Source organism: Vidua macroura, chromosome 1, assembly GCF_024509145.1.
Source record: "Vidua macroura isolate BioBank_ID:100142 chromosome 1, ASM2450914v1, whole genome shotgun sequence".
Lineage (NCBI taxonomy): Eukaryota > Metazoa > Chordata > Aves > Passeriformes > Viduidae > Vidua > Vidua macroura.
Window position 1 is genome coordinate 84,701,914 of NC_071571.1, and position 23,808 is coordinate 84,725,721.

A 23,808-nucleotide genomic window follows, 5' to 3' on the forward strand; every position below is an offset into this window, starting at 1 on the left:
ACATTAGTATGTGGCAGTGTTATAGTCAGGTGTGCCCTGACAAGGTCAGGGAAACTCTGGTAAGCAGTGGAAATCAGGACAAAAGCAGCCGCGGAGTTGGAGCATCAGAGTTGTCATTCATTATCTCTTCAAGTCATCTTTGGATTACTGATAATTAGAGGATATATTGACTCACTTGCCTGTGCTGTGAAGCTGACATTTATTTGAAAAGGAAATAAAGTGACCTCTGAGAGAGGTGGTGCTGGCTGCTCTCAACTGGGGGTTGCTACTGTGAGAATCATGTACTCAGGCATTGCACATCAGTTCTTTGCTGTAGGTTTAATGTGATTTTAAATAAATGGGAAAATTGAAAGGCGTGAGACAAAGAGGAAAGTGCAGAGAAAAACTGGATGTCATTTAACCAGAAAAAAAACCACCAAACTGTTAGAAAATGCTAGTCTTTGATGTCTTGGTTATTTAGATCACATAGCATTAAAAATGAGATTAAAAACAAGATTAAAAACATGCTCATTTTATACACCATATCTCTACCATTGCCAGTACTTTCAAGTTGCAGACAGTTAAGGAGCTTTTAATGATAATGATCTAATTATTTTTAAGACTTGGTTATAAATACATCATGTCGATATTTTAAGGGTTTAAAATAATGATTCCAGTTTTACAACTTGGTAAAAAGTATTGTAAGAAATAGTCATGCCATATGAAACTCCATTGGCCAGGCACTCTTAAATCATACCCTATTCCTGGTACATTACAAAACATAAATCAAAATTAGAAGCCTGTGAGTAATTATTTCTTTACTTGCTGTTTTCTTGGAACAGCATTATTATGTTCAAACCCCAGATGGAGGTCGTGGCTGAGGTGTTGTCAACAGCAGTAAATAGTTTGAGTCTTTCAGAGGTGAGGATCCACAAACTGGTGTTTTCCTATACAGTATGCTGTCACACTTGCACAATTCTTTGTTTTCCTTGATTTTATTATTAAAGTTTTTTAAATACTTCCTTTAAAAGTGGAGGAGAGAATTAAAATTAATAATACAATGAGTGGATGATGAACACAGACTCTTCTAATTATCTTTTGGGGATGATAGTGATTCTGGACAGGTGATATTACGGTTATTGCCTCTATAGTAATTGCCCATAATTGATTGCCTAATAGTAAAAATACTCTGAAGTAGTTTATCCCTGTTTTTGAGCTTTGTGGAGAATCCAGCTGTATGCATTGTGGGGATCAGACTCCACTGCTGCCCTTGGCTTCCTGGCACAATATCCCAAGTTCTGAGCCTTGATCAGACCTTCAAGTTATTCTCTTGAACCAGCTCCTCAAAACAGTTGTGGTTTCTCCTTTAGGCAAAGATTCAAGAGAAGTGGCTAATTACTTAAAAGAGTTCATCTGAATTTTCCTCCTGTTTCTTGTGTGTGCTGTTGTTTTTTGTTCCAGCACAGCACTGTCAAAACAGATGTACCTCACAGAATGTGGATGAGAGAGGAGTCTGCTAGCTGTGTGGAGAAAGAAATATGTGCTTGTGCACTCATTTATTTTATTTGGTAAGGGAGGCTAAGCTCTGTTTTCGTGTTTTCTGGATAGCATTATCTTGATTTTAAAAAACTAACAATGATTCACAATTAAGCCTATAGTTTCAAATTTCATCTTGCAGAACAAAGACTTTATCAGTCTTTTTGTGCTTTCCTTTGCTCTGAGTTTTCATGCCAGGTGAACCAAAGCTGTTTACTTCCAGGATCAAGTATTCATCTTGCACTGTGGGCAGGTGAACAGTGGCAGAGCTGAGCTCTCTTCAGTAACAGCTTTAAATGAATCATGCTGAGCCAGTGGCCTCAACACACTTCCCACAGGGTCTGGTGTTCCTCTTCTGGAGCTGGTTAGCAGGCAGCTAGAGTATGTGTTTATCCCTGCAAGCTGTATGCTGCTTTAGTGTTAGAAAAATAATTTCGTTGTTTCCAAAGCATCATGGTACAGGAAATCCAGATCTTACAAAAGAAGAAAATATTGTCACTGACAGGCTTGTGTTTGCTGCTATATTTGAATATTTTAACCAAATACATGTGGGTTTTTTCCTCTCATTTATACTGCTAAGTAGAATACTATCTTTCCTTTTACACCTTATACAATGCATACAGATGGTGTAGTACATAATAATTGTATGTACAATACATTCTACAATAAGGTACTATTTAATACACACAGTATAAAGTTAGCTATATGTGTGTGTGTGTGTGTACACAGGTGTATGTGTGCACATCCATATTCTTTATTTTGAAAACCCAACTCCTGCAGGGGTAGTGGGTTTAGGTGTAATTACAATATCTCATTGACCAGGAGAGAGTGTAACTTGTGTATAAAATCATCTACTTATTATAAGTTAATGGCAGGATCAAAGCTTAGTTCCATTAGTAAATGTCCCTTGGTACATATTCTGTAATTGCTTTAATTGGTCTCTCTCCTAGCTCCCCTGAGCAGAAAATGCCACTGAAAGGCTGCCATAATACATGGAAAATATAATTCAGTCCATGCTTCTAATAGAGCAGGTGTCTCCCCCAGTCTGTTTTAGTCATTGAGTTTCGCTGAGAACTTTCAGCTTGTTACAGCCTAGGGTGATAAATTTCGGGGTTTTCTTTTGAATTGTGCTTGTTTGTGGATTCTGATTTGGCTCTGATGACCACCTCTCAGTGGTAGCCTGGAAGTAATAAATACATTCTTATTGATGGCTTATGTATATGTGCATATATATATGTATATATATAGAGAGAGCACATATATGCTTGCTAGAGACAACCTTACTTAAATTAATTATAAAGAAAAAGTTTAATACAAGTATCTGCTGATAACATTGAAATACCACAGGAGAACAGAATGATTCCTGTGACTGATTTGGTAAGAAAGGATGGAAATTAATTCCAAAAACCCTGGGCTCTGTCCATATACTTTGTTGGTCCTGTCAGGAGGTTTTTGCCTTGCAGGAGCTGTCTCCAGCTGCTACTCTGTTCTCCTATTTGCTGGTCCAGTAGATAGTGAATCAGGTTTTCTTTTGGCAGGGGAGTTTGCAGTGGTGTTAATTGGTAACAGTCATGGTGCTCTTAGGGATGTGGAGGTGGCACATGGATTGCAGGTTTCTTCAAGAGAACAGTGGAAGCGCTGTTCATGAATAGGAACTTCTCACAAATACAGAAAGGAGTAATTTCCCCAATAAATATTTGTCCAGCTGTGTAAATTTCCCTGTTTTCTTTGCCTGCAAGTGCACTAATTGATTATCACACCAAAAAGGTACCTTGATCTGTTAGTGCTGCGAGGATTTTGAGCCCGTGTATTAACAACGTGATTAATTTATGGTTAATTTGTGTTGCATGTTCCAAATTACTGGTGTTCTGGACATGTTAGATCACCAAAAGCCCAAGCACTGTGTGTGCTAATATGTGGACTGAACTGGGTCTGCTAGGTAGGATGAACCACAAGCAAAGTAATTTGTGGTATACAGGGATTTTGAGAAGGACTTTTTTGTCATTGGTTAGCTGGAAGAAGAGATGTGGAGAAATTTGTTTTGCAGCTCCTTTGTGTTATTAGATAAATTGAGCTAACTTTCCTTGACCCACAGGATCATGAGCCTTCAAATGCTGCTGATAGTTTTTGACTTTTATTACTGTAAGCTGCAGCTGTTTGCTTCTGTTGTGTTTTAACCCCAGCTGGTAGTGAGTAAGTACCATGCAGCTGCTCACTGACTTCCTTCCTTCCCTGCCCCCAGTGGGATGGGGAGGAGAATCAGAAAAAAAAGGTAAAACCTATAGGTTGAGATTAAAAGAGTTTAATAACTGAAATAAAGTAAAATAATAAGAAGAAATGATAATAGTAATGAAAATCAATATCTCAGATCTTTTCAGATATTAAATGTAGGGCCAACATACATGTGTGCTCTGGGATTGTTCAGTACAACATGTCCCACAGCAGCGTTCGACATGTTCTTTGACAGCCAAAAATCTGTGGTATATCTGTGTAAATTCCCAAAGTGATATCAGCATTATTATTCAGTAGTATCTCACCTTAATTAAAAATATTGTCAGAAGCTGAAATTGCACTTTGGATACAGATCTGTGCAACTTAATTAAGAATATTCCATGAACTTATGTCCTGTGATGAGTTGAAACTTGGATCTTCTGTAGTGTGACTACGTGGTGTCCCACATGTTTGGAAAACTTTGTTGAGAGTGTAGCCATGCAATAATATGTGACATACTTCAAGCAGCTTTTTTTTGGTTTTTTTTTTTTTACTTTATGGCACAAAATCTTTCTTTTTTAGCCAAGTCCCTAGCTGTCAGTAGAAGAGCATGAGGCTGAAGGACACTGGCTCTCAGTACAATTTTTTTCCATTGCAAGGAACTTCATTTTGTCTGTTGTTGATCAGCACAGAGCAGCAATTTGAGGAGTTACAAGCTGGCACATTGTGGAGACCAAAGAGTACCAGCCTGAGGAGCAGAGTGATCCCTGGTTGTGTTTTCCTGAAAGTGGTTGGACAAGTTCAATGTTGAGAGCAAGATGGACAAAACTCATACATCCAAGAGCAGTCCTTGAGACACTTTTTAAGTGTGCTCTCCAGCTGTGTTTAATTACACCTCTAGCTGGGTAAAATTTCCCACAAGTTTTAAAAGTCCCTGGCCTGTACCTGGACTCATGCAGCTTAAGGTATATGACACTGTTTCAGACTTCCTACCATTTGTCTTCCAATCCTTAAAATAATCTTTCTCTTTTAATCCTTCAAACAAACATATTTTCAAAAGCCTTTTTTTTTTTTTTTGTTTATAGTCAGCTGCTAAAGTGATTTGGCATCTGTGCCTTCTTGCATCAGCTATTGAGGGAGCAGGAGCTGAGAAACAAATGTCCAGTGATGAGTTCTGAATGATGACTTCTTTTCCATTAAACTCTTGTCTTTGTAGAATTAATGTAATTTCTGCAGGCAGTGTAAAGTTCTGATGGGGAGAGGGGAGTAATTTTTGGGGAAGTTTCTTAAAAAATCAAATGGTACATGTTTGGGGGGGTTTGCAGAAAATTATTCTAATAATAAAACCAGGGCCTCAGGGGTTTACTATTTCGACACATACATACTAGTGAGACAAAAATCTCAGATGAGAATTGTCAGCTGTAGATGGTAGAAGAATTACGTGAAAATCCTGTCTGCAGCTGCTGAGGACAGGGCTGAGGTTAGTCAGCCTGCAAGCCGTGCTTGTTTCTGTGGGTGTTCCAAATTGTCCAAATGCTTTCCCAACACTAGGATGGTTTGGAAGGCTCGGTGCTTATCCTGCCCTGTTCTTCTGGGCTGTGCAGAAAGATGGTAGGGTGCAGAAGCTGGTCTGTTGTTTAGTCTCTGTGTCATCAACCACCCCTTTGCCCTGGGGAAGCTCTCTGAGACCCCTACATGTTTTCCTGCTTTAGTTCAGCTTCCTCTAGCTGTTTGGTGCTTTAGTGCTTCCTCTAGCTGTTTGCCTACCATAAGTTCCACTCTGGCTCTTCCCTTTTGGGAGTGCTGGTCACTGGGAAGGACTGGAGGACATTCTTGGCACACAGGGGTCTCTGAAGAGCTTGCAAGCTGGGTCTGGGTCTGACTCATGTTTGAGTCAGTTTCAGAAGATGTTCCAGAAATGCTTTTAACCACAGACTTGGCCACCACGTGTCTTACCCTGATCCATTTCAAAGGCTCATCCAATTGTTCTCCCCAAGTTCTAATACAAAAAAGTCTCTCTGCATGAGACATTTCCCTGTGTGAGACATTTCCACAGCTGTGCCAGGCTGTGTGTCTGTGCCACACTCCCTGTACTAGTTAGGTGTCACTGCACCCAGTAGGTTTATCTCCCTCAGGCTGGACACAGCTTTGCTTCATTTCCATTTGCAAAGGTGTTGGCTATGTGCTGAAACATTAGTCTTGCCTTCAAAAGAAAATACTTAAATTCTTGCCCCTCATTGATGATCATATATTTAACCACTTTACAGCAAAGTAGCACTGGTCTGCATTGTCAGCAGGGCCCTATCAATACAAGTCATTCAAGCTTATACTTCCAAACCCATGGAGCTAATCTGGTGTGTAACAGCCATGGATCTGGCTCATTTTTCACATGCTGTGACCACCACTCAACATATTCATAGAAACCTTTGCTTTGCCATAGAGTTTCCTCATGACCCTGAAAAGGAGATTTTAGAACTTTCTTAGGTTTAAAATCATGAGAATGAAAATCTCTCTTGCCTCTCTTGCCATGTTTTTTTCTTGCTGGAATGTGAATTACAGCAGAACAAGTTTTATTATACAGTAGTGCATTGTATCATGGTTAAGGTCTCAGCTGGAGCATTAAATATTACTATTCTACATAATTTTTATTTTGGCAGTTGTTCTTGCTCTTCAGTTGCCTTCCATGCTGCTCCTCTGTTTATATGTGCTTCGTATGTATAGCTGCTTCGTTTCATATTGCAGAGATGGCTAATACTGAATTTCATAGAAATTTGAGTGTGTGTGTCTGTGTGTGTGCCACTCAAACACAGAATCAACAACAGATGTGTATTATCTAAGACTAATCTATTAATTGAACAGATGTTGGGAGGGAGGAGAGTGGTCTTTCTTCAAAGTGGCACTTTTAATTGTGACTCCAATATATTCTTAATTTACAAAGAATGGTAAATTGGTAGAATTTTATTGACTTGGTATGATCTTGGCAAATGAAAGTTTCAAATGCATATGGAAATTATCATAACAAGCACCAGTGTGTGTTCCTATTTGAGATTGATCAGGTTTTGAATTATCTTTGCTATGTATAACATTTTAGTGAAGAAATTTTCATGGCATGAGTTCGGGAAGCCGGTTTTATCTATTCTCCCCTTCTTCCCAAGCTCTTTAAAAGAAACACCTTCCCTCCATTTGTCCTGGGTCTTATTTGGCTGAATGTGTAGATTTGTTCTAATTGTGGCATCTTGTTTGGTCTTTGGAATGATCAGCACTGCCCATGCTGCACCAGAGGTCAGCAGGAGGACAGGCTGCTTTAGCCACGTGGTCCTGGGGTTCTGACTGATCAAATATTTTGATTTCTTATGTGCATCAAATCTATATCAAAATAACCTTGAAGTATCTCTATTAGAAGATGACAGATGTCTGTTTGTCCCCTCCTTGAAAGTTCACAGGGTGCTATTAATGCTCTGAAAGGTGCTTTGGAGTCTGCTTGGCCTGTGATTTCTGCAAGTACCATTCTTCTAAAAGCATGAATTAAGGAACATCCAAATAAATATATCTATAATATACTAAAAGCATAGGTTATAAGTGCCCAAGTGTCCATAATTATTCAGTGTGTCCCACAGTTTCATTCTTTTTGGGAAAGGGGATTTGATTCCTCCTCAATTCACTGAACTACTTTGGAGTTAATAGCTTATATGAGTGTGTGCACAGGTGCATGAAGACAGCAGTTTCCAGCAATATGACGTCAGAGTTTTGGATTGGAATTGCATATGTAACTTTTTTTTTTCTTAAAACCTGTAGAGAATCTTTAGGTTTTGGATGGTTTAGAAAATTCTATCAAATGCAGAGGAAAAAAATGAGCAAACATGTGGATGGTCAGCAGCATTCCATGCCTAAATTAGCAACTCAGTCTGTGTAATAACTATAGGGCAAAAAGTCATACAGCAAGGGACCCCCACAACTGTGAAGTGACACAGCATATTGGATGGAGAAAAAGAAAGAATTTAAACTTTATTAAGATATTCAGTATGCTACATTTTGGGTAAATCTTTAAAAGAAAATGTTACTGATTGAAAAGAAATTATATGAAGAAGTTCTGTATTACCCCAGTGCTATCAGTTTAAGTCAGTGACTAGCCTGTATTAGAAACATGGAAATTTTCAAGAACTTAAATCTGTCATTAAAAAAAAAAAAAAAAAAACCAAAAACAAGAGGCAAATACTTTTCCAGATTTCTGCTGGGATCTTAATGATTTCTGCTGGGAAAAAAAAATGCCCCTATGAGAGATGCAAACTTAAAGCAGCTGTTGAAAAGCACCAAAGTGGTTGCAGTGTTTTTGATCTGCCTCTGCCTTGAATATACCTCAGAATGTTAGGGACAGCCAAGATGTCAGGACCAGCTTTTTTATCCATGTTCTGCAGGAGTTCAGGAGATACATGGGTGAACTCATGCAACATGCACTTCTATAATGAAGGCTGTAGTATTCATGAGGAGAAAGCAAATCCCTCACCAGGGTGTGGAATTCCTGAAGTGAATGTGCAGCTGGGAATACTTGTGGTGCCTCTCTGAGAGAATGTGATGCTGTGCACCTTTCTGGTCAGGTCTGCTGCCTCTGCTTGAACAGGTAGCATGAAGTGGTGCACAGCAGGTGGGGTCCTGCAGCTATCTCAGAAATCAGGAGGAGTTCAGGGCAAGAAAGGAAGCAAGGTAAATCTGATTGGAGCAGAAGGAGATAGACTAGAGGTGAAGACAAAAAGGTAAATGGAATGAGAACTTGGAGATCTTTGCTTACCATAATTTTATTTTATCAACTTTAAACTTTATTAAAACGTAAGAAAATTGCTTAGAGATTGTACCTGTAGGCACATGGCAGGTGAGGGACTTAGGTAGTAAGAAAAGTAGTGTTAGTGTTATAGCTGCAGCACATAAAGATTTGGCAGTGGAGTACATTTGAGAAAACTTGTTTAGATGTGACGTGCTCATGCCATGATAGCTGGAGGAAGAGAAGGTGCTTTTAAGTTTCATTTATATTGCATGACCTCTTTTGAAATCTTTTTAGTGCCTTGGGCCTGGTTTCCTTAACATGCAGTCTTGCACATTTCTGCATGGGAACCTTGCAGATTCTTTCATTTCCTTACTTTCTTATTTTTCCACTATTTTTTTTTTATCATTCCCTATTACTCTCTACTGCAGTATGGCCAAGGTGCTCTCTTCTCCTAAGTCTATATGCTTAAATGCCCTGTACAGTCTTCCTACAATCCTTTCACACAGCTCAGATATAAAAACTGAACACAGGGCAGGACCGTACCTTAAGGGGGAAAAATAAATGTGGTGAGGGTTGAAGCTTTTCTTAAAATCTTTCTCTAAACACTAAGCAAATTAATAAGAAACAAAGCCATAGATGTTCTGTCTGTGATGGAGTCAAATGTGGTCAAATATGGCTACTTAGGCTGGCCCTCTCCTTTAGACATTTTTTCTCACTTTTTAGCAGCCTGGAAGTGGAGTCTGTCTTTTAACTAGAAACCTGTGTTAGAAATGATCTTTTAAAATCAATGTCATCTGCAGGAAGAACCCACAACAGATTAGTTATTGGGGAAAAATAAGTGACTGAGTGCAGCTTTTAGGAGTTCCACTTCGAACAGAAGTGAAAACTAACGAGGGGAAGTACCAAAAAGCAAAGTTTTTCTTCCTGCCTTCCATTATAGCTGACATTTTATCCTATTTTAAGAGTTTTCCCCTTTCTGGATTGTCAGCATCTGTATTCAGTCTTTACTTGACACCATGATTATTTTATTTTTATTAAGAATAAATATGCCATAATTAGCTGAAATATCAGTCTCATAATTACAGGTATAGAGGTGTTTTATTTGATAAGACTTTGTGCCCAGAGGAAAAACATTACATAATGTGCCAAGAAGGCTTAAAATCTGAAATCTGAATTTATCAATCTTATTATTTAACCATTTTAAGGATATTTTGACGTAGTTTCAGTATCCTTTGACAGTTCTGGTGTTTGCAGCACTAGCCAAAGATGAAGATGTATTTAACCATGGTTTTTATTGCTGGCATTTTGTAGAGATGTTTGAAGGAGATCTGTTTGTGTGATTTCCTCATGGAATCTCGTGTTTACAACTGTATTATTTTGCCTTGCTGCTAGATGTTTTTACCTGGAGCAGTGTTCCTAATACAGTAGAAACCATCTGACAATCATGCTTGAGGAAAGAGACTCTATTCCTTGTTGTAATATGCCTGGAATGATACGTATTCTGTATGAAAGTTTCCATTCCCAAGTGTTTTAGTCTATTTTGAAGCATTTACATGGTCTTATTCACAGTGTTGTGTTCAAGATTTCCCTTAAAAACTTGTGGAGTTTTGGTTTTTGTTTTTGATTTGGAGTTTTCTGGTGACTTTCCTCCTGTTCTGACCAATTTTCTCTCCTCTCTTGAAAACCCATCCACAGCTTTTGTTCTGCAAAGAGTCCTTACAGAATTCATTTTTATACATGTTAATACATGGATTTCAATTGCACATGCATAAATTACTTATAGACTTGGAATAAAGAATCAGAAAATAAATTACTAATCTGGTAATGGTTGTAGACTTTACAAGTACATTTCGTGCTATTAATGGTTATGGTATCAACTGCAAAGGGAGTAATTGCAAATTAAACCCTAGAGCAAGACAGGAATGAGCAAAAGGGAGCAAATTAGAAGATCTGCTGGTTTCTTCCACTTGGGCTGATATCCTCCCTTTGCCAGGACATCAGTTCTTCTGCAGGAAGCATCTCCTTTCCACATCTCTGAATCTCACATTTTACAGCATTCCCATCTACTCTGTAATTAAGAGCTTCTCATTTTAATTTAGTTTTGTCTTCTAGGGAGGTTCTTGAAAATCATAACTTCTACTCAACACAAACTTCTCAAGTCTTCTTTACACTTATAATGTGTATGCTGCAGGTGAGCAGTGATCACTTTTATCACCAGAGAGTAGAATAATATCCCCAAGACAGATTGAGTAGCTATCACTGTAATCATGCACCAAATGTTTAATTGTTGGTTGTAGGACATTCATGAGTAATAACTTCATTAGAAAAGTAAAATCTAATTTTTAGTTTTACCACTTTTGTATTATTTTATTACTCTTTTTCTAGTGCACTAATCTGAGTTTCAAAAAAAATCAGTTCAAAATGCCTTGGGAATCATTTACAGTTTCATAATGCTTTGGTTTTGCCTAGGAAAAAACAAACATAGCTTTCAGATAAACATAAAAGCACCAGCTGTTTTCCTCTAGAACTTTTATTTCCATAATAATTGCCTTTGGAGGTAATTTTACAAGAAGAAGCATATAATATGTGGAAATATTTAAGAATAGGTTTACAATAATTCTATTACTGTAAATACAAAGACTGGTTTTCATGCCCTGGTGACTGCTCCAGAGGTCTTACATGTTAGGGAAAAAAAAGGAAAAGAAAGTTCTAGGAAGCAGCCCAGCTTCCTACTGCCAACTTGGCCATCTTGGGGGCCATTTCTGGGATCCAATTTTATTTTTTTCAGAGTTTTCTGGGCTATTAATTTATTGAAAGTCCTGATCTGATTTCTTATTTTTCCCTGAGCATCTTTGCAGGAGCTTGATGGCTACTTCTGTGAACAGGAACCCCAGTAATACTGGTAGTGCTTGCCTCCTCTTGGGCTTAGTGCCTCAACTTGGTGGTTGGGCATTTAAATAGTTCAGCCCCTCACTGGGAATATCTTGTCTCTCCTTAGAAGAGCAGACATCTTTGCAATCTGCATTATATGAATTTTGACTTCTTAGATTGTGAGTTTGCATTGGCTAAAACCAGAGGGCTCTACATGAGCCCTGGTGTTATTTGAAGGTGTCTGTATCCTGCTGTGTGACGGGGATCAGCTCTTGAATCTGCCTAGCCAAAATAGCCCACCCTGTGATGTTAGTGTTGGTGGCTGAATATGCAGACTCGATCCATTGATACCCCTTAACAAGTCCATGGGAATGCTGAAGGGAGCATTGAGCTTATCATCCTCACTCTGTGTTTCTTTCACTAGCCCCTGGCCCAGCTGGCATATGTCCAGGAAGCCAGAGATCTGTCTGCTCCAAGGGGATTTTGCTCTCTGCTGGGCTCTGCCCAATTTTTCACACCTGTGTAATAGAAAGAAAGAGCCTGCACTAACAACATCATGGGAAAAGAACACTGCACTACCAAATGGTGCTCTTGGCTTTGCAGCACGTGGGAAAATAAATGCTGTTTCAGACTCTAAAAGTGAAGAAGTTGGGTGATTTTATGTGGAAATTTTTTTTTTGGGGGGGGTAATGTGTGTCCTTTTATGTATGCCCCTGTGAGTGACATAAAATTTCTGTGCTGCTGCACTTTTCTTGGATGAAAGGATTTGTATAACTCACAGAGGCAATCCTTACATTTAACAAAGATGGTTCTCATATCTTTCATGATTCATGTCTCTCACTTCAAACCATCTGTCTTTCCATCTCAACAAAAAGGGGATTCCTTAAAATAATTTTGCCAGTCACCCTGCCTGCTTTCTTCCTTTTTCCTTCCTGCTTGAAATCACACTGATTTGGTTTCTTCCAATACCAGTGGCTTTCTAATTTCTTGCTTTTGCAATGAATCACCCTTCCATCTTCTGGTTTTCCACTCTTCCTACTCCAAAGCATCCCTGTTAGGTAGTTTTTGATTCCTGAGTTGTAGGAGAGTGATGCAAATGGAAATCAGAGGAAATTAACTTCAGGTACTGATGGATTTTCATTTTACAACTTAATATAGTTAGATTTACATAATACCTGGTTGTATTTCTTAAAAGTTGGCTTCAGACATGGACCTAAGAGGAGTATGTGAATTCTCCTCAGGAATGGCATCTCAAATTTTCCGCTCTGACTTGTTGACAGTTTCTGACCAACAGAATAACTAATATTGGACACACCCCTTCCTATCCTGGGTATTTCTTTCACCCAAATGGTGTTGTTTTAGCATCTCACTCAGTATTCTGTACAAGACTTTGATGAGATAAGGGAGTGATCCAAGGAGGCCCTGTGAAAAATGGGGTTGAAATGTAAGGAGGATGCCTGTGTGCTGGTGCAGGGCTCAACCTGCAAACCAGACGAGTGAGCAGCTGGGGCAGCACCTATCTGCAGGATGTACAAGGACTTGTCACCAGAGGTGCCTCTTCCTTTCCCTCTGTCTATGGAGTCTGTGGGTGGCTGGCTTAGACCAGATCCCTCGTTTTTAGGTGACAAAGCTGGGTGCCTATCCCCAGAACTGTGTCTGGCCAGAAGCAGTGTGCTGGAGTAGGGAGTGATGCCAAACTTTTCCCAGACTGCATCCTGGCCAGCTGTGGGAACAGGGCTGCTCAGGGAACCCTGCTTGGGCTACCAGGGGAAGGAAGAGCATGCTTTCACAGAGACATTTTCCTGTGATTTTAAATTCAGCTTCCTCCATGGGTGCAAAATGCAGTCTTTCCAAAGCAAGCTGTGTCAGGGCTGTGTTTCATAACCACCAGGGGAAAATCGTTAAAGGGGATAAAAAGCTGGAATTATTGATTGAGTAGCATAGAGCACAAAGCATAACCTCTCTTTTGCTCCTAAAAATACAGTGATTTTTCTCAGTTGTGGAGTAACTTAGGTGCATCTTAAAGCTAGTTTTTCCTTAGGAAAACTTAGCAACTCATTTTTTTACTGGTATAGTCACATAGTAATAGTATGACATTAAAACAATTAACAATTATAACTGTATATTTTATACATTTTCACACCTGAAGAATTAATATGTTTCATCTGTGACTAAACATATTCTTCATTTTCCTGTTCTGGTTCCCATGCATTAAACCTGTTTTTCACAAGGACAGCTTTTTATGTCAGTCATTGAAGCTAACAATGCACAGCAAAGGACGTTGTTAGAATTCATTGTATTTTAGAACGATGCATGACATGCTGACAGTTGTAGTTCATTCTTTGGCACAGATCCCTGGCACTTCTATTCCAGTAAGAAAGGGTTCTGTTTTTCTGGTTTTAGGAGGAAGATTATTGGAAACATTCTAAATAAGGAAGGTAGAAGAGGGAAAAAAGGTGGTCAGTCTTCAGTATATATTGAAGAATATCCTTTGCGGAACTGTTTGGATTTTTTTAATATTTTAAATAACAGTTGTGCTGGTACTGGTCTTGGCTAGGTACTTGTCTTTTGTAAATCAAACGAAATGGATAAAATAAGCACAAAATCACAGATACAATCAAGAAAATGCCACAGGGCCAAAGTATTTGACTACAAAGCTGAGCAGTTCAGATGTGACAGACCATTTATTTCTGTTACTGCAGAAACTTTATTGCCTTTAGGAGTCTTAACCTCTGTTTCCTTTTTCTGCAGCTGTCAGCTTTGCTCACAGCTTGTCTGTATGAGAGGGTTACACAGGTGTTTGAGATCCCAAACTGCAGCTCCTTCAGTGGTGACACTTGTTTTTCGTTGGTGTGTATCACTTCAGCAGCAGATTACCTAGAGAGAGGCATGTTAGGGACATCTGTACACCTACAACCAGAACAAATCAGCTCTAGTGAAGAGTGGCTAGAAATCTGTGTATGCAAGCCCCTAAGATCATAACTTAAACAAAAAATAAAAACCCAAAGGATCAGTAATGATGGCACAAAACATGAAATAACAACAAAAAGTCAAACCAAGTCTTTATAAAATACCTAAACTTGCAAGGGGACTGTGTAATTGGGAGAGTTGTCACTGTCTGCTGTGATAGTCTATCAGGACTTGAATGATACTACATTTAGGATTTTGGTATAAATCATTCTCAGGAAGAAGGATAACCTCTGGTTTAACTGTATTCAGTGTCTTTATTCTAAAATGTGGGGGGAAATGGCTGATGCTTGACTGATGATGTTTCGTTGGTTCAATTTAATAATTCCTTGTACTAGTAGGTAGCCACTGGCCATCCTCACATATTGTATTCTCAATACTCAGTGATTTATAGTGACTGGAAAAATACACTGATTTAGATTCTGCTTCATTGCTAAAGCAGAATTATACTGTATTTTGATACCACTTTAGCTTTTGATTTAGTTGAAATCTTTAGGGGTTTTCCCAAAATAATTCTCTGAATCTTACTCTTCATTAGTATCCTGCATTTAGCCTGTGTTTCAGGCATATAAAATCCTGACTGCATGTGCATTTTTGCCTAAGTTACTGATCACTTCTCAGTGACCTAACTAGCCTAACTGATCGACACCACAGCCCACCAGTGCTGCAGTGTTTTGGGTAATTAAAATGTGCTTTTAGTTACAGTGTTTGCAGCAAATCTCTGAGGCCTGTATCATACGCTTTTGGAAGACCAGAATCTTTTTAAACTTGCATAACAGTTCTTAGGACAACTCGTTGAGGATCTTTCAACAAAGGCATTTCACATGGCTTGCTTAATCTGAAGAGTAAGCTGATGTTTCCCAGTGCAAAGAAGATGTCTTAGTGCTGAGCAGATCTTTCACCAGGCCCTCAGTTATCCTGCCAAGCCCAGCAGGGTCACTGGGATGAATCAACAGCTTAAGAAAGGGAAGGATTAGCCCTGTTAACCTCAACAGCAAGTTGAAACTCCCAAGCTACAAGTGCTGGGGCAGGCAGGCATTTTACTCCACTGCAGCCTGCAGACTGCCCCATCTCCACTGCCAGTCCTTGCAGTGCCTGGCAATGCTTCTGCAGTTTCTGTAACAGTGGGAAAAATTAGCAATGATTCAATTTGTTTTCTTAGACATGAGTGTCATCTCTGGGCTTCAGAAGTCATTTCCAAGTAGCCAGTGCTACTCCCATGCACTCCCTGGGTTCCACTCCATTGCAAGCATCTCTGCAGAATGCTGCACCACAGCTTGTGTCCCAGACCAAACCACCCTCCTCTCTTCCAGGCTGGCTTTAGCCCAGGCTGGTTCACAGTCCAGTCTGGGTGGTGCAGGGGGAAGCAGAGAGAGGGCTAAGGGAAGTGCAGGCTGGCAGCTTTCTGCAGGCGTGCCTGAGCCCAGCAGGCAGGGACAATGGTAAGCAGGATAAAGAGCACCAGCCCCCAAGAGTTCCTGTTTCTCCCACAGCATTCTCCTGGAGAAATTAGCTGCTCATGGCTTGGACTGGTTCACTGTTCACTTAATCAAAAACCAGCTGGATGACCAGACCAGTGAGTAGTGGTGAATGGAGCTACAACCAGCTGGCCGCTGGTCACTGCTGCTGTTCCCAGAGCTCAGCACTGGGGCCACACCTTGAATCCTGTGTCCAGTTCTGGGTCCCTCACTAGAAGGACATTGATGTGCTAGAGCATCAGAGAGGGGCAGTGGAGCTGATGTAGGGAGTGCATGTCCCATGAAGACTAGCTAAGGGAGCTGGGGTTGTTTAGCCTGGGCAAAAGGAGGCTAAGGGGAGACCTTATTGCTCTCTAAAACTACCTGGAAGGAGCTTGCAGCCAGGTGCAGGTCACTTCTCCCAAGTGACAAGTGACAGGATGAGACAAAGTGGCCTCAAGTTGTGTCAAGGGAGATTTAGACTGCGTATTAAAAAAAAAAATTATTTTTAGAAAGGGTGGTCAGGCTGCCCAGGGAAACAGTGGAGTGACCATGCCTGAAAGCATTCATTAGGCATGTGGATGTGGCACTTGGGGACATGGTTTAGTGGTAGACCTGAAAGTGCTTGGTTAACATACGGACCCAATGAGCTTAGAGATCTTTTCCAACATAAACCTTTCTGTGATTCTTTGTTATCTCAGGTATCTGACATGATTTTTCTCCATACATTCAAGCCCAATGTTTTTAATTTCCCAATCATCTGGGTTGTGACAGACCTGCAAGAAAGCTGAGCCTAAAATCGATATGCAGCTTGCTGGCTTCTAAGTGTTTATGTAATTTTCTGTGAGATACCCGAAATGTTCAGCTCATGTCTAATTGGTGCTGTTCCTGGGTGGAATACAATGTCCTTTTACAAGTAAAGAAATAATTTTAAGTAGCCTGATTGGGTCTTTCTGTATTTTCTCTGATAAAGGAAGTTGTTTGATGCAGTATATTTTTACGGCAGTCAAGCCTCATGTTTAATTTGGCCCTTTTATGCTTCAAGGTTTTCGTGGTATTGGATTGTGTGGAGTTCGATGCTCCTTTGCTTCTTTGTATTCAGTACACAAAAAGCTGAAGTGCTGCTCACTGGATACACCTGAAAATCTAAGGAGACAGTGGCAGTGGCAGGTTGCAGACTATTCCCTTCCTGCAAGCCATTTCTATCTGTGCAAAACTGTGCAGCCCTTTTTGGTAGTGGTACTATTGGCATTGTCAGTGGTTTTGGTAGTATTTGGCATTGTCATTCCAGGGATGCTAACATCACCACCAAGTTCAAGGTGATGGAGAATCAGAGCTGGGAAGAAGCAGTGATGAAAAGGATCAGTCCAGTGGCTGTGGTGGCATTGTTTCATGTTCTGTGGGTCTTTTTCAACACTACTGTAATTTCTAGAACTGGAGCAGAATAAAATGTTCATCAATAGTGCTGTCACGTGATAAATGAAAAAATAAAACAATGGAACATGGTCATAAACAGAGCTTGTGAGTTTCATCAGCAGAGCATTAAAACCCAACTCTTAAGTAGATTATAGCTGGTTTATCTTCTGGATTAAAGCACATACACCCACAGAGGCACACGTAGGCTACAGCGTAGTGCCAGAGCTTTGGTACCCACTTTGTCACAGCAGTGCCACTGATAACATGGTCCTCCTGTTTAGTTATAGAAAAGCTTCTTTGGGCTCTCTTCTATCTGTCCACTCACAGCAGACACTTCTCTACACATCCTTCTAAATCAGTTGGCAAAATGTTATTTTAAATTGTTCCTTCTGATCTGTCATTTCCCTATGCATCTAATAAAATATGGCCCTAACAGAAGGAGGGGTTTTATTACTCTTAAAATCACCAAAGCTCTCTCTAGCATGGAAAAAAATTATGCTTTCATGGAGAGTTGCATATTGCACCCACTGCTCTTTTGTTACTTCCCATAGCAGGTAGGAAATATCACAAAATGTATATACTTTTATTTTGCTTTTCCTTGTCATACATGTATATACACACATTTACAGGAAGTCTGTTAGTATATCTGCCATAGTTCTCTGGCTGCCAGTATCTTAAAGCATTGATAAACAATGGAAATAGTACATGATTTTTCAGAGTCTCAAATTGCTTTTAAAATTGGATTTACCTGAATCCTTCTGTTGAAAACTCTCTTTTGGGCTTGGTTCAGTTGTGTCCAGAGGTACTGAGGCAAGTAAAAGAATTCGATGGATTGGGCAAAGTCAGAATCATGACAGTAGCAGGGGTGATGAACTTATTTTTGTGAGAGAATGAGAGTCTGCTGTAATCCTGGTCACAGACTCCTTTTGCCAGCTGCTTTTTGTGCTTTATCTTCTGAGCTGACATTTCACAGGAGACAGATGTATTATATATATACGCACACATCCACGTGAGAGGGAAACAAAATCAAGCCAGGAAGATACAGACCCCTTAGAAGAGATTAGAGATTGGAAGGACACAAAGTAGGTACCGATACCATCTCTGGGGAAAGTGATTAGATTTGAGAGGGATGAGGGAAACAATGCCCATGTGTCAGAAATCTTTCTGTTGCGGAGCTACGTGGCACAGAAGCCTTATTTTAATGTCTCACCATGCTGCATTAACACATTTCAAAACCCATCTCAAATAGCTAAGCAGGTGAGAAGGGACTTTGTGTTCCTGTGCACTGTGAGGCAGGCACAGCCAGCATCTGCCTGTGGTTTGGTCCTCAGTTGTCCTAGCTCCTCAGTGTAACTTCCAAAACATCCTCGGCTTTGTATTGTGGCATCGCAGGTCATCTACAGCAGTACACAGCTTGAAATGCGGGCAGGTGGTTGTCTACATTTTCCTGCTCAGTGTTCCATTAGTCTCCCTGGTATTTGCAATGGAGAAAATCACAAAACATCAGAAAGAAAGATCTGAGAGATGGGAGGGAAGGCTTTGCTTTTTCCAGCATGTTCCTGAAACTACTGAGCAACAAAAACACTTCTTCTGTACAGACTGTCAAGTAGCATTTCTGGACAGCGAAACTTTTATGTAACATGGGCAGTGGCAGATTTTACTTGAGTGCAATGATACGTTTGTTTCTGTAAGATTTCTATCTGTTGTAAAATTCGTGAGTGTAATGAAAACGTCAGCTCAACTTTTTCATCAGTGGTCACAACAGAAAGGCAAATGTCAGGAAGTAGGAGGAAAATAGGAAACAAAACAGTGAATATAACTGTGCTACTGTACAGGTCCATGGTGTTTGTACAATTTGTGTGTGGTACACAGGTCTGATCCTCACAGCCCCAAAAAGAGGTAGCAGAAGTGGGGGAGGTCAGCAGGGACAGTGATGGTGCAGAGCTGGCCTCTTCAACCTGCAGGTAAAGTAATGGGATGGAAGGGAAGCATGATACAGGTCAATAAGATCATGAACAGCATGACAGAAGTGGGGATGGTTGTTACCACCTCTTCCACTATGAGGAGTTTGAAATAGCAAGTTGAGGTAGTGGGTAGACAACAAAAGAAAACAGTTCTACCCTGTGCACAATAGCTGTGGACCTCCTTGCGACCAAATTCTGTGGTTCAGCAGGATGTTGGAGAGGTTAATCATAAAGTAACCTTTTAACTCCATCCATTAACTCCACTAACTCAGCGAGGTGGAGCCATTGACCAAATATCCAATGCAGACAGTGCTGGAAGCTAGATATGTGTGCTTGCTCTGTCCCTGTGTATCTTCCCATGCATCTCCTCCTGCTGATGCAGGTGGACCTCTGATCTCACCCAGTTCTGCTCGTTCTTGTATATTGTCATGGTTCTCAACTCTTCCAGGGCAAAGTGTGGGACTGCTCTTTCCACGTTGTAACTGTTGGAACTGTCTCCATGAAAAATGAAAAAAAGTAAATAAAACCAAGGGGTTAAGCTAAATACTGATGTTATGTAATTTACAAAGTGCTCTAATACCACATGAATGATGCCAGAATGAATGATGCTGGTGATGAATGCCAGAAAACTGTCAGAGTAGATGGGACTGCTGTCAAGTGCCTTGGAAGTGGCCTGTTTGACTGCTGCAAGGAGCTATTAGGCAGCTGTGAGGAAGTTTAGTACAAACCAGAGCCCAAAGCAGTCCTACATCAAAGTGTTGTATTACAGAGAGGTTGTCACTGTAGTTTTAATTGGCAAAAATCCGCTGTGACTTATTCTCCAGGCAAGCACATTAACTTGCAGTTGAACAGATTTCTTTGTCCATTATTTGGTTTAAGACATGATGAAAACAGTTGATTAAATCATGATTTACCAAATTGCTGTATTTCGTGTTTTGTAACTGATCGGAACATGTGCCCATACAAAAGCAAGGACAGGAGGAAGAGGAAACAGGAACAGCTCTGTGACATGCAGCTGTGGTTTTGTGGACAGAGGGGAGGAGTAGTTTCAGAGAGGCACTTCTGAGGTTGTCAAGGTTACAGGTACTTCTGTAGGTGAGTGGCTTGGGCATTTTCTGCTGAGAACTGGCATCATCTGTTTCCATCTGAGATTCAAAAAAATTGCATTTTAATTAGATTGTTGCCTTTGTCAACACTGAAGCATAGCATATAAATCATTGGAAACTTTCCGCAAGACCAGTGAAATTATTTTAAAAAAACAAAAATTGCAATAGCAGCATTTACCCCAATAATATTTTGAAACCTTATTAGTTTTTAAGTGTTTCCGAGATGAGAATCTCATTATAATCAAATCACTCAATGAATTAACCACCCAGATCTGCCTTCTTAGTTCTTTAGATCCCAGTAAAAATGTTGCTTTTGGAAGCTAGGATTCACTGTTTCAGATGCAAGGAAGCCAAGAGCTGCATGCCAGTCTGGTGCTCAGTGTGAGAGCTGAGGATTTGCACTGAACTTGCTGCTTTGAGACATCACTGCAATGGCAGCAACTGTGCCTTAGCCCTGGGAAAGAAATCTGTGCTGATACCAGCATGGTATGGCTCGAGTGGAGTCTGACAGCACCAGTTGTACACTTTAGGAAAACAAACAGTTGTGGTAGATTTCAAGCTGCGCTCAGAATTGATACAATATGTCATAATGAATTTTCTGCCAGATCTTCATCTGCTGTGAAGAAGTGCAGCACCACTGACTGCCTTAGTGCTATATAAGTGCACACAGCTGGGGGTGGGGCCAGGAGGTTTATACTGCAGATCAAACGAGCCAGCGCTGCACTGAGCAAGTACCAGGTGCTGAGGTTGTGCAGAGTAGTGGTGTAGCCAAAAAGGAGCTCAGAAAGCAGGAAACCTCCTTTGTACACCAAGGAGAACAAATTCACTGCTCCCGCAGCAGCAGCATCTAGCGAGAAAGACCGCCGCTACTGTGGGGTTGGAACAGCCCAAATTTACTTGGAAATGCTTTTCATGTGCTTAGTCAGGTAATTTTGCAAACATAAACTCAAAACTTGCTTACCTTTTGAAAATCTTGCTAAATCAACGTAAACTGCCCAGTTTTAAGTAAAGCAGTAGTTTTAGCAAGCGCCTTGCCATTGGGGCAGCTCGTCCACTCTGAATGTGAAGGACCTCCCTCTTCAAAGGGAAACTGAGGAAAAGGCATTCTCAAGCTTTTAAAACCAGCCTTTGTGTGCCTGCTGTGCCTCCTGCTGTCTGTTCAAAATCTTCAATTCCTCAGTTTCCCTACTGTCCTTTTAGACAGGCAGAGAATCCATAGTGGCTTCATCACTGCTATCCCTTCAACTGGACTTGACGATCATTGTGGGTCTCTTCCAGCTTGGAATATTCTGTGATTGTGTGACAGGCAGGGGCCAGGGAAGGGCTGCTGGAGGCACAGGAGTAGCCAGAGCAACCCTTCACCAAGGGTCCTACCAGTGCTGTCCCATGTATACCCCATCACTGCAGGCTGGTCTCATCAGTCCAGCCGTGTAAGTCTGTGTTCTGTGTCTGCTCCTCAGAGGAAGAGGAAAGGGATGAGCACTCCCTGCTTGGTGGGAAGGGAGCCACAGGACACCAAGAGCCAGGACGAGCTCATACAGCTTCAAAATTGAATGAGGGTTTGGGGTGAAGCTCAGAGTTATTTTCCGTAGAAGTCTGAGACTTTGGAGAAATAATAAAAGAAGAGTTGTGGAATTATTTTCCCTTGTTTGGACACTATATTGCACTGACATTTATGTGCATGACATTGCAGTAATCCAGTCAGTTCAGCCTGTTCAGTCATGACCTTTTCTGTAACATTACCCACAGTGTTGTGTGTGATATTGCAGAGAAAAAGGTGAGGGCAAGGATGCCAGCTGACTGTTGTCAGCTTAAGTACGATATCAGATTTGCACTTAAAGTAATGATGGGTGCAAATGCAGAACCAGAAAATGGGCATTTTTCTAAGGAAAAGTTCCATGGTACTAAAACAGCATTTGTTGCTGCCATTTATTTTTTTCAAGTCCCTTTCTCAGGTAGATGATTATTGCTTTTCTGTAGATTTACCAAAGCAATGACTTAGCCCCATATAAAATGGTGTACCAGTTGAGGTCTAACTGATTCAATCTTTATATTAAATAACTTTCTGGTCTAAAAAGGACTCATCACACATGACATTAAAGTGTTGCTAATTGTAACTGGAAGCATTTACATTCTGAATCCAAGTGAATTATATTAGGTGTGTTGCACCATTTTTACTTCATTCCCCAGTTGTTTTTATAACTAAGTATAACCTATAACATTTGCTTTTCCAGAATAAAATAAATCCTGTACAGGGGATTGACATCACTTTTTTTCCTATGGTGCCTTTTAAGCAGTGTTTAAATTTCAAGTGGTCTTGTAGGTTTCATACAGATTCTCCATGGAAAGTAGATTCTGCTTTTAATATTTTAACTCTTTATATCATATAGCTTTGTAAATCATGGGGCTGTTACAGTCCAGCATGCAAAACATTCAGGTATCTTTATGTAATGTGCAGGTGAATTCATTTTTGGGATGAAACTTTATTAGTTGCAAGAAGAATACTGTATTTTAGAGAAACAGAATTATACAGATCAACATTCAAATATTTTAAACAAAGTTCCAACAAGAACAGCATGGTTAACTCTGCTTTACCTTGGTTGAAACCCAGGACACCTCCCAGTGTGCAGTGGGGACCCAGGAGCATTGCTTCCTGAAAACAGGAGTATCACAGTAACATTACGATAGTAAAGCAGGTGATTTTAGGTGAGATATGCTGTATTTTGTTGCACTTTCTGTATCCAAATGGGCAAGAAGTTACCCCTAAACTGAAGTCACATGTTGGAGATAATTGTCAACAGTTAGTTCCAAAACTAGAATAGGCTGCCCGGGGAAGTGGTGGTGGGGTCACTACCCATGGAGGTGTTCAAAAAGTATGTGGATGTGGCACCTGGGGACATGGTTTAGTGGGGAACACAGTGGTGCTGGCTTAACAGCTGGACTTGGTGACCGTAGAGGACTTTTCCAACTTTAATGATTCTACAGTCTGTGATTCTATGAAAACAAAGTATAGGCTTAAATATTCAGAGTATTAAAAAGGAGTACAACTTGGGGAAGCAAATTTCTGCAGGTCTTGCAGTTCTCTTCTAGAAGTAACTCTTACATGAGGAAAGAGACCAGTTTGGCATCTAGTTCTCAGGCTGTTGTGTGCACACAAAGACATAACCTGTTTCAATGAGGTAACTGTTAAAATTGATTTGTGAATTATTTGGTTTGTGCTTTGAAATGTACAGCCCAGGAGGTGGGCTACATTTCTGTAGAAGAAGAAGAAACCTCTTTGGTGCAGTTCTTGGAGTAAACCCTCAGAAATGGAAGACTGAGCCCATCTGGGATATATTTACTGGTATGGTAAACAGGCTGGTAGTCAACAAGTGCTTTGTACATCCATAGCCTTCAAGAATTTTAGCAGTATCAGACCAGTGTATCCTGGCCCCTTCTGTAAATCCTTCCCTGATGTCACTGATGCCAAAGTGCTGTGAAATGGCCAGGCTGTGCCTGAGCAGCTGCCGTGTGTGCTCATTGAATCAAAGGCCTGGGTTCCA

At 40.4% G+C, this 23,808-nt stretch overlaps 1 protein-coding gene across 3 annotated transcripts in view; it reads left to right on the forward strand.

Annotated features, from left to right (window-relative positions):
* Positions 1–23,808, forward strand: part of VWC2 (von Willebrand factor C domain containing 2) — a 78,146-nt gene that overhangs the window by 53,079 nt on the left and 1,259 nt on the right. The gene's annotated exons all lie outside the window — the stretch shown is intronic.